We start from the raw sequence: 9377 nt of genomic DNA on the forward strand, positions 1-9377 counted from the left end.
GCACTAATCCAATAGGACTGGTGTCCTTCTAAAAAGGGGAAATTGGGAGACATACACATACAGGGAGAACACCACGTGAAGATAAACGCAGAGATTGTGGTGATGCTTTTACAAATCAAACAATGCCAAAGATTTCCAGCAAAATACCAGGAGCAAGTAGAAAGGAATGGAACAGATTCTCCCTCAAAGCCATCAGAAGTGTTTTCCCTGTTTAACCCATCCAGTTTATTGTACTTCATTATGGCGGCTTGAGCAAACTAAAAAAATTATACGTCTGACCTAACATGGTCTACAAAATACTGCTTATTGCTGTGTTTATTGTTCACAAAATGGCTTCTGCCTGTTTGGTTTGTGTAACTCTCCATGGCTACTAGTATAAGAAAAATAACAACAACAATAATGTAATAGTAAGAGCTGGCTTTTTGAACACTTACCACATCTCAGGCTCTGTTTTGACCATTTCTGACGCCATAAGATGAATGGGTCGTGAAAAAAAGATTTTTCATGTATAAAGAGTAATTGTATTACTTTATTAAACATTAATTATTAATATTAAGTGTTTTCATTAAACTTACATTAATATAAAAATTGTAACCTTCGAGTGGGGCACTGTTCCAAAAAAAAATTGAAAATATAAAGCCTGAGGTTAGATGGCAGGTGATGGGGATAAGTCTGGGAATATGGAAAAATCTTTGCTAAAAACCACCGCCTATGCTAAATTTGAGGGAAGTTTATATGCCTACTAATGATTTCTATTTAGATGCTAAAATGCTTCATAGCCCTAGTGTGTGTTGTCTATCTTTAACCACAGTTCACAAAGTATTACAAAGAAGCAATGAGCTCAGGGAAGAAAAAGTCAGCTTGTAAGCAGAAGTGAAAGAAAACTCATAAATTTAAGGACTTTCAGCATTGGAAGAGACTGAAAAAAATGAACTAAAAAGACTTTTAGTAACAAGACATAGTAAAAAAAAAAAAGTGGTCTTTTTTTTTTGGAGTTCCCATCCTGGCTCAGTGGAAACAAGTAGTATCCATGAGGATGTGGGTTTGATCCCTGGCCTTGCTCAGTGGGTTAAGGATCTGGCGTTGCCGTGAGCTGTGGTATAGGCCAGCAGCTACAGCTCCGACTGGACCCCATAGCCTGGGAACCTCCATACGCTGCTGCTGTGGCCCTAAAAAGACCAAAAAAAAAAACCTTTTTTTTCTAGTTGAAGGGTCTCAGGGCAAACGTCAGAGTAGGATTTGGCTTGACCGAAATTGTTCAAAGAATCCAATTACAGCCACCTTGAAGTTGAGTGGGAGAAAGGCATGAGGGTAGAAGATCTAGATATAAATATATTTGAATATTCTTTTTTTTAGGAAATAACTTTGGGTATGATTACTGGCTGTATGACACTGACCGAAGCAAATAAAATCAGAAATCTACAAAGTTTTGCCGTCAAGGAAACCGCAAGTGCACCCTTGAGAAAAGCATTTTTAGATTCCAATGCTAACATAAACTTTTGTAATCTAACATATAGAAAGCGCCCTGGAATGCCTCCTCCAAGGATGGCATGCTTTCCAAACTCTTTTCAGATGTGGCCAGGAGAATAATGACAAGGAGGAGGCTCCAAGGGGTCATAGCCAGAGAAGCCACAGAGAAGAAATGACAATGTAATTCTTCCCAGGGAGTAGAAGCAAGGCCTAGTCCAGCAACATCTTTCTTCCTACCCTCCCCTCACCTCGAGTGTGAGACTGTCACAGTATCTGTGCATCGGTATTTCAGAATCACTAAAGAACACTGACTGTATATCTTTTATTTTTCCTCTTCCCAATTCAGGATATTTATTGCAGATATCCCAGGTTTGGAGGTAAGATGAGAATGCAGATAAATGCCTTTTTGATTCATTGGTCACCTGACCATCAGGAGCCACAGACCGACCTGGTGGAGAGGACAGAGGTCCTGAATCCCAAGATTCCTCCACACCCAAGTTGCGGTGAATGGAGGAGCACTGGGTTATTTCCTTTGTGCCTGGGAGGCAGATGTGAGTTGGCTTGATTTATGAGAGGATGAATAAGACAAATACTTTGTTGACTAGAATTTGGACTGTGACCAAGACTGTGTTATGTATTCAACACACCATTTTCTCTTCCTCAACACATAAGGCAACTGTTATTTTTCCCTTGAAATTAGATTGGGGACCATGTGACTTAGTTCAGGTCAGTTGAATGGAAGCAGAAATAATGTAAAATACTTTTGGACCCAGCTCTTAAAACAATACTGAACAATTCTCTATTCCTGTATTCTATTTCATTAACCTTTGCTACTAACAAAACATTGTACATGTTTTTTAGATGTACTAAAATACAGGAGCATCCTTGGTACCTGAGTCACCACTTGGAGGGGAGCTGCTCAGGAGCTGCCTGACCTGCACTGGACTGTTACTTGAATGCAATAAACAGAGATTCCAAAGTCTATTTGGACTTTGGATAGCCAAGTCTATCCTTCCTAAAACATATCTTAAGGACAATGAAGCCCATGCCAGGCCAATTTTTATTCAAAAGTTTGCAATCATGAGGAATGACGATGGCAGTTTAATCCAAAATATAGCTAGGATTTGCACCCTAATTTGACAATCCAGAGCACCACCTCCCAAATGACCCAGGATAATAACTGTTCTAGTAAGCAGTTCTTCTGCTCACCAAATCTAATCTTTCTTTAAGGATTAAACAGAAAGAATGTTATATCTATAGGAATCATTAGAAGATTTTAAATGTATTTTATAGAGTAGCCAAAAGAGTTTAATGTTGTACACTTAGATCCATTTGATGTGTCTCTGAGCATCAGTACTTCCGGTTTCCAGGACTTCTTCTCTACATTGCCATAAATAGGGATCATCCTTGCTGGCTGTCCTTCTGTCTTCTTAGATTCTGAAATGGAGATTTGGGTACAGATACCAAAATGACAATACGGCTAAAGAAAACCATCAACTTTTACTCCTTTTTGATGGACCCTGGTTTCCTGTCTGTTTTGCTTGCTTTCCCATGGCACTTTCTGTGACACATGAAAAGTAAAATTAAGGAGCTAAAAGTAATGCCAAAGTTAATGGTAACAAGTCTAGCATTTGGCAAAGAGCTCACTCTCACTACTATCCTTGCCATCCAGTGGTTCTAGACTGGAGATATCATTTGCTCATTTTTCTTTCAAAAATTTTGCCTTTATTTTTCAAAACTGATTTATGAGACTCTTTGTGTATGATGAGGCATAAGCCTTTTCATATGCATTACATTTTTACTCATTGCCTTTTCTTTTTGACTATTCTTACGGTTTGGGTTTTTCTTTGGATATGAAAGTCCTTATCTACTCCAAGATTATAAAAACATCCACCTATGTATTCCTTCAATTTTTATAAATTTAAATTTTTGATCCATCTGGACTTAATTTTTATGTAAAACATGAAATAGAATTCCAGGGAATTTTTCCCAAATGTCTAAGCTGTAGTTCTGACAATGTATCTTGAATAATATCGTTTTGTTTGTTGTTCTGTCAATTTAATACTTCCTTGCTAAATATTTGTACTTGTTCCTATATCTAGAGTCTTTATTTTTTACATCATTCTTTATTTAAAAAATATATTTTCATTCAGATTACATTTTTCCTGGTTTTCCTTTTATTGGTTTAATTTTCTTAATTTTGCTGATGTTTCTTCATGTCATTTAGGTTTTTGACATTCCCAGCATTTTGCCTTTGGGTGACTTTCCTTCTCATTTTTTATGCCCCTCTGAGATGTTCTCACCTACTTACAGGCTTTCAAATAATATTCATTTGGAAAGGATTCCAGAAATATATCGCCTTGCTGCGGTTCTCTCTGAAATTCCAGAACAGTCATCTCTCTCTCTTTATCCTGCATTCATCTCAAATGCAGCATATTTAAAATGGAAACTCAAAGTTCCTGTAGTAGCTCAGTAGGTTAAAAACTTGACTAGTATCCATGAGGATGCAGATTCGATCGGTGGCCTTGCTCAATGGGTTAAGGATTCAGAGTTGCTGCAAGGTGCGGCCTAGGTCCTGAGTTGCTGTGGCTGTAGCCGAGGCCAGCAGCTGTAGCTCCGATTTGACCCCTAGCCTGGGAACTTCCACATGCCACAGGTGTGGCCGGCCCATCACTCCTACTAACTCCTTCCTCCTCAGCCTAAATCTGTTTTCCTTTTTCCCTTTCTTAATTCACTCAAAAGTAACCCTGCCCCTCCTATTACTCAAAGTGGGAAATTCAAATTCATACATTCTGTTTCATAAAGTCTTTGTGTACCTCCCTTTTTATAATTTGACGTTAACTCTAGCTAAGAAACATTCTCAAATACACATTTTTCCATCATTCATTAATTTGGGACTCACCTCTTGTTTAGACCATGACAAAAGCCTCTGTCCTGGTTTCTTTCTTCAATATCTGCACTTTACCCACTCATCCTTTAGACGGTTTCCAAAAACATAATTTAAACACAGATCTGATGATGGCACTTCCCTAGTTAAATTTAGGTGTTCACAATGCCAAATTATTTAGTATTTTAACATTCTTCTTTAACATATCTTTATCTTAACTGTGTAGTCTTGTCTTGCACTACATACCCTGTGTTACAGCTATTTTGGGCCTCTCACCATACACCTAACATACTGCATCCTTCCATACCTCCAGATATTTGCCATCAATCCATTCTTTCCTTCCTTGCCCAACATATAAGTACTTGCACATCCTTAATGACTTATCTAATTGCTACTTTTCTTTTGCCTTCCTAGGTATTCCATTTTTGTTCTCATTCACTTTAAATAAATTTGCATAATAACATCTATCACAAAACATAAAATTTACTTATTTGAATTAATGTGCTTGAAGAGAGTTCTTTTCTTATTCATCGTGTTATCTGCAGCTATAGCAAAGGACAGGCCATACAGTAAGTGTTCAGAAACTGTCTCTCAGGAGTTCCCATTGTGGCTCAGCAGGTTAAGAATCTGACTAGTATCCATGAGGATGTGGGTTCAATCCCTGGCCTTGCTTGGTGGGTCAAAGGATGCTGCATTGCCGTGAGCTGGGTGTTGGTTGCAGGTGCCATTCAGATCTGGCATTGCTGTGGCTGTGGCACAGGCTGGCAGCTGTAGTTCTAATTTGACCCCTGGCCTGGGAACTTACATACACTGCAGGTGAAGCCCTAAAAAGACAAAATAAAATAAAATAAATTGTGTCTCAAACTGAATTCAAACTGGAAGAAAATCTCTATTAACATTGGGCCATTTTTTTTTTTTTAACCTAAAAGCATACATTCAATTTACCCATCTAAACTGATTTTCTTTTGGATGAATTACCTCTTCACCACTGATTACAGTCTTTAGTAGGGGAAATTCCAGGTCCTTCTCTCCCAAGACTTGAGATAATGGATCCAGTTTCTTCTCTTTGTTTTTTGGAACAGTCAGGGAAGGGCATGTGAATAATACAAGGATCAGAGTGAATGATACAAGGAACAGCATTATTTATACAATGACTGAGGAAATAACCTGGAGACCAGTCATCTCATCAGCATCAACAGCACCAGTAGCATTAGCACTCTAACTAGGTTATGACACCGAACTTGATCTTCCTCACTTCTTTGTCTTTGTTATTATTATTATTTTAATAGTTGTTTCCCTAATACAATTTTTTTTCCTGCTGTACAGCATGGTGACCCAGTTACGCATACATGTACACATTCTATGTTCGCACATTATCATGCTCCATCATAAGTGACTAGACATAGTGCCCAGTGCTACAAAGCAGGATCTCATTGCTAATCTGTTCCAAAGGCAATAGTTTGTATCTATTAACCCCAAGTTCCTCAACCACCCCACTCCCTTCCCCTCCCCCCGCTCAGCAACCACAAGTCTATTCTCCAAGTCCCTGAGTTTCTTTTCTGTGGATTTTCCTCACTTTTTAATCATGCAAAGCTTCTTCTGTTGTTATTTAAATGCCACATGTTTCATGAGGTCTACCTTGACCAATTGATTTGAAATGGTAATTTCTGAATATTGCTGATCCTCACACTTTTCTCTACTTTTTACAAATTTCCGTCATACTTATAAAACAGTACATATTTTACTTATTAATAATTTATCCACTCCAGACATTTGTTTCCTATTTGTACGGTATACATTTTTTACAACTATTTGCTTTCTATCTAAATGTGTCTTTACATTTAATGTATTTCATAGATAAGATACAATTGGAGCATACTTTTCCTTCATCCTGAATTTTTGCTTTTTAGTAAAGAGTTTAATGCCATTAAAATTTAATGCAGTTGTTGGAGTTCCCATCATGGTGCAATGGTTAACGAATCCGACTAGGAACCATGAAGTTGTGGGTTCCATCCCTGGCTTTGCTCAGTGGGTTAAGGATCCGGCATTGCTGTGAGCTGTGGTGTAGCTTGCAGATGTGGCTTGGATCCCTCATTGCTGTGGCTCTGGTGTAGGCTGGTGACTACAGCTCGGATTAGACCCCTAGCCTGGGAACCTCCATATGCCACGGGAAGCGGCCCTAGAAATGGCAAAAAGACAAAAAAAAAATTAATGCAGTTGTTTATATGGTTGAATTTGGGTCTACCATTTTATTATTTGCTTTCTCTTTGTCTTCTGCTTTTTGCTTTCTTGTTAATTGGTTTCTGACCCTCTTTGAATTATTGAAATACCTTTAAGAATTTTATTTTAACTGATGTATTGAATTTTAGTTATTCCTCTTTGCATATTTTCAAGTGTTTACCCTAGGGGTTAAATATATGCATTCCTAGAGCTCCCTGGTGGCTTAGCAAGTTAAAGATCCAGTTTGTTAATACCATGGTGCAGGTTTGATCCCTGGTCTAGGAACTTCTGCCATGCCACAGGCACAGCCAAAAATAAATTAAATTTAAAAAAAGAAAAGAAATATGGATTATCTATGCACAGTCTACTTAGAATTCTTATATTTCAACTTCAAAAAAAAAGCATATGAGAATACATACTGGAATCATTTAGGTCTATCAACCACCGAAATCCTTTATATTATAATTATCACATATATTACATCCACATGCACTATAATCCCAAGAAAATGCTATAATTTTTGCTTTAATCAAAATTTAAATTGATTAAATTTTAATTTTAAAAGACTAATGGGAAAATAATCTTGTGTATTTATCCAGATAGGTAGCATTTTGACACTCTTCATTCCTTCTTGAAAATGCAAGCTTCATATATAATTTCCTTTTTTACTGAATAATTTCCTTTACCATTTCTTATATTGTAGATATGTTAGTGACAAACTCTGTAGTTTTATTTGAAAATGTTTTTATTTCTTTTTTATTCTGGGAAAACTTGTGTCTACTGGATATAAAACTCTAGATTGATCATGTTTTTGTATTTCGAAATTTATAAACACTTTTCCACTGCCTTTTAATCTTCATATTTTCTAATGAGAAGTCAGAGATCATTCAAATTTTTATTCCCTCTATATAGTGTGTCATTGTTTTCTTGCTGCATTCAAGATTTTCTCTCTGTTGTTAGCTTTTAAAAATTTTGGTTTATTTTAAGACAGCTTTGGGTTCACTGAGCTTCCTGAGCCTATAAATGTATGGCTTTCACAAAACTGGGGACATTTTTGGATTTATTTACTCAAATATTTCATCTGCTCTATTTTTTTCCTTACACTTTTGGACTTCAATTGCACATATATTTAAACTTTTGATACTGTTTCACAGATGCTCTGTTTACTTTTTCAATCTTTTTTCTGTTTATTAGACTACATGACTTCTATGGACAGATCTTCAAGCTCAGATTCATTCTTCCGTTATCTTCATTCCACAGTTGCAACCATCCATTTCATATTTTTTCAGATATTTCAGTGAGAATTCCTATTTGATATTTCTATATTTTTTTTTACTTTTCATTACAAGCCTATTTTCCTTTAACTTATTAAATATAATTAGAACAGTTGCTTTAAAGTTATTGTTTGTTAATTCAGACATCTGGAAATCTTCAGGGCTGGCCCCCACTGACTGTATTATCTTTTGAGAAAAGAGGTTCTTCATATATTGAGTGACTTTATACTGTATTTTGTGAATCCACTTCATGAATAAGTTTTTTTTTTTTTTTTTTCCCCTTAGAGCCGCCTCAGCAGCATATGGAAGTTCCCGAGCTAGGGGTTGAATTAGAACTGCAGCTGCTGGCTTATACCATAGCCACAGCAACACAGGATCCAAGTCAGATATGCAACCTACATTGCGGTTGTGGCAACATCAGATCCTTAACCCACTGAGCAAGGCCAGGGATTAAACTCTCATCCTCATGGACACTATTTCAGGGTCCTAACCTGATGAACAACAATAGGAACTCCATGAGCTTTTGTGAGGGCTCAAGATTTTGTCGTATTCTTCTGAACAATGTTTACAATTCTGTTTTAGTAGGCAATATACTTAGTTAAACTGCAAACGCAGACCTAATCAGCAACTCAGGTCTAGATTCAGTTATTTTGTTCCCCTCCTTTCTGGCCTGCTTGCAATCTGCCCTGCCCTTATATCATTCAGAGATCAGACAGAGATTTGGGCAGAGTTGTCTACAAATTTATGTCTACTAGCTCCAGCTCTTTCCTTTCCAGTATTCTCTCATCTATTTTCTAGCAACTGCAGATGCCCTAAACTCTCTCTCCTAGTTCATCAAGCTAGAATGACTGTAAGTTTTCTATCAGTGTTTTTCCTGCCTTATGTGGAGGCATTGGCAACCTGCGTGTTAATCCTCAAGTTAAAGGATATAAAAACAGGAAACTCAACCAGTGTCAGTCCATTTTTTACATTTTGAATTTCCTTCAGAATCTACATGCTTTAAGTAATTTAGTTCAGTTGACCAGAGTTTATAGTTGTTATCTTTGGGAAAGCTTTTTGGTTAGTAATTCATTTAGCCACAATGGAACAGAACACTTACCACTTATTTATCCATTTTGTGTTTATACTTTGTGTCCCCAGGACAAGGAACTTTTTTGTTCTTTACTGATGTGATGGCTGCACAGTGACAATGGACTTTTTTAAAAGATTAAAAATTATATAAGAAACATTGAAAAAGATGTGCTACATCACTAAGAATCAGAAAGAAATTTTAAAGGTGTGATATCCATTCATACTCATCAGATTGGCAAAAGTTAAATTTCTGAGCGTATCCATTGGCAAACATGTAGTGAAATGGAAACTCTCACACACTGTTAATGGGAGTGTAAATTAGTCACTATCGGAGAGTAATTCCTGTAATCTTATAGAAAAATTCCTGCACTTGTGCACAATGAGACAAATATAAAAACATACACAAATATTTCAATAGTATAGATTTATAGTAACCAAAAAGCACATAAACATAA

This window comes from Sus scrofa, chromosome 4, assembly GCF_000003025.6.
Source record: "Sus scrofa isolate TJ Tabasco breed Duroc chromosome 4, Sscrofa11.1, whole genome shotgun sequence".
Classification (NCBI taxonomy): Eukaryota; Metazoa; Chordata; class Mammalia; order Artiodactyla; family Suidae; genus Sus; species Sus scrofa.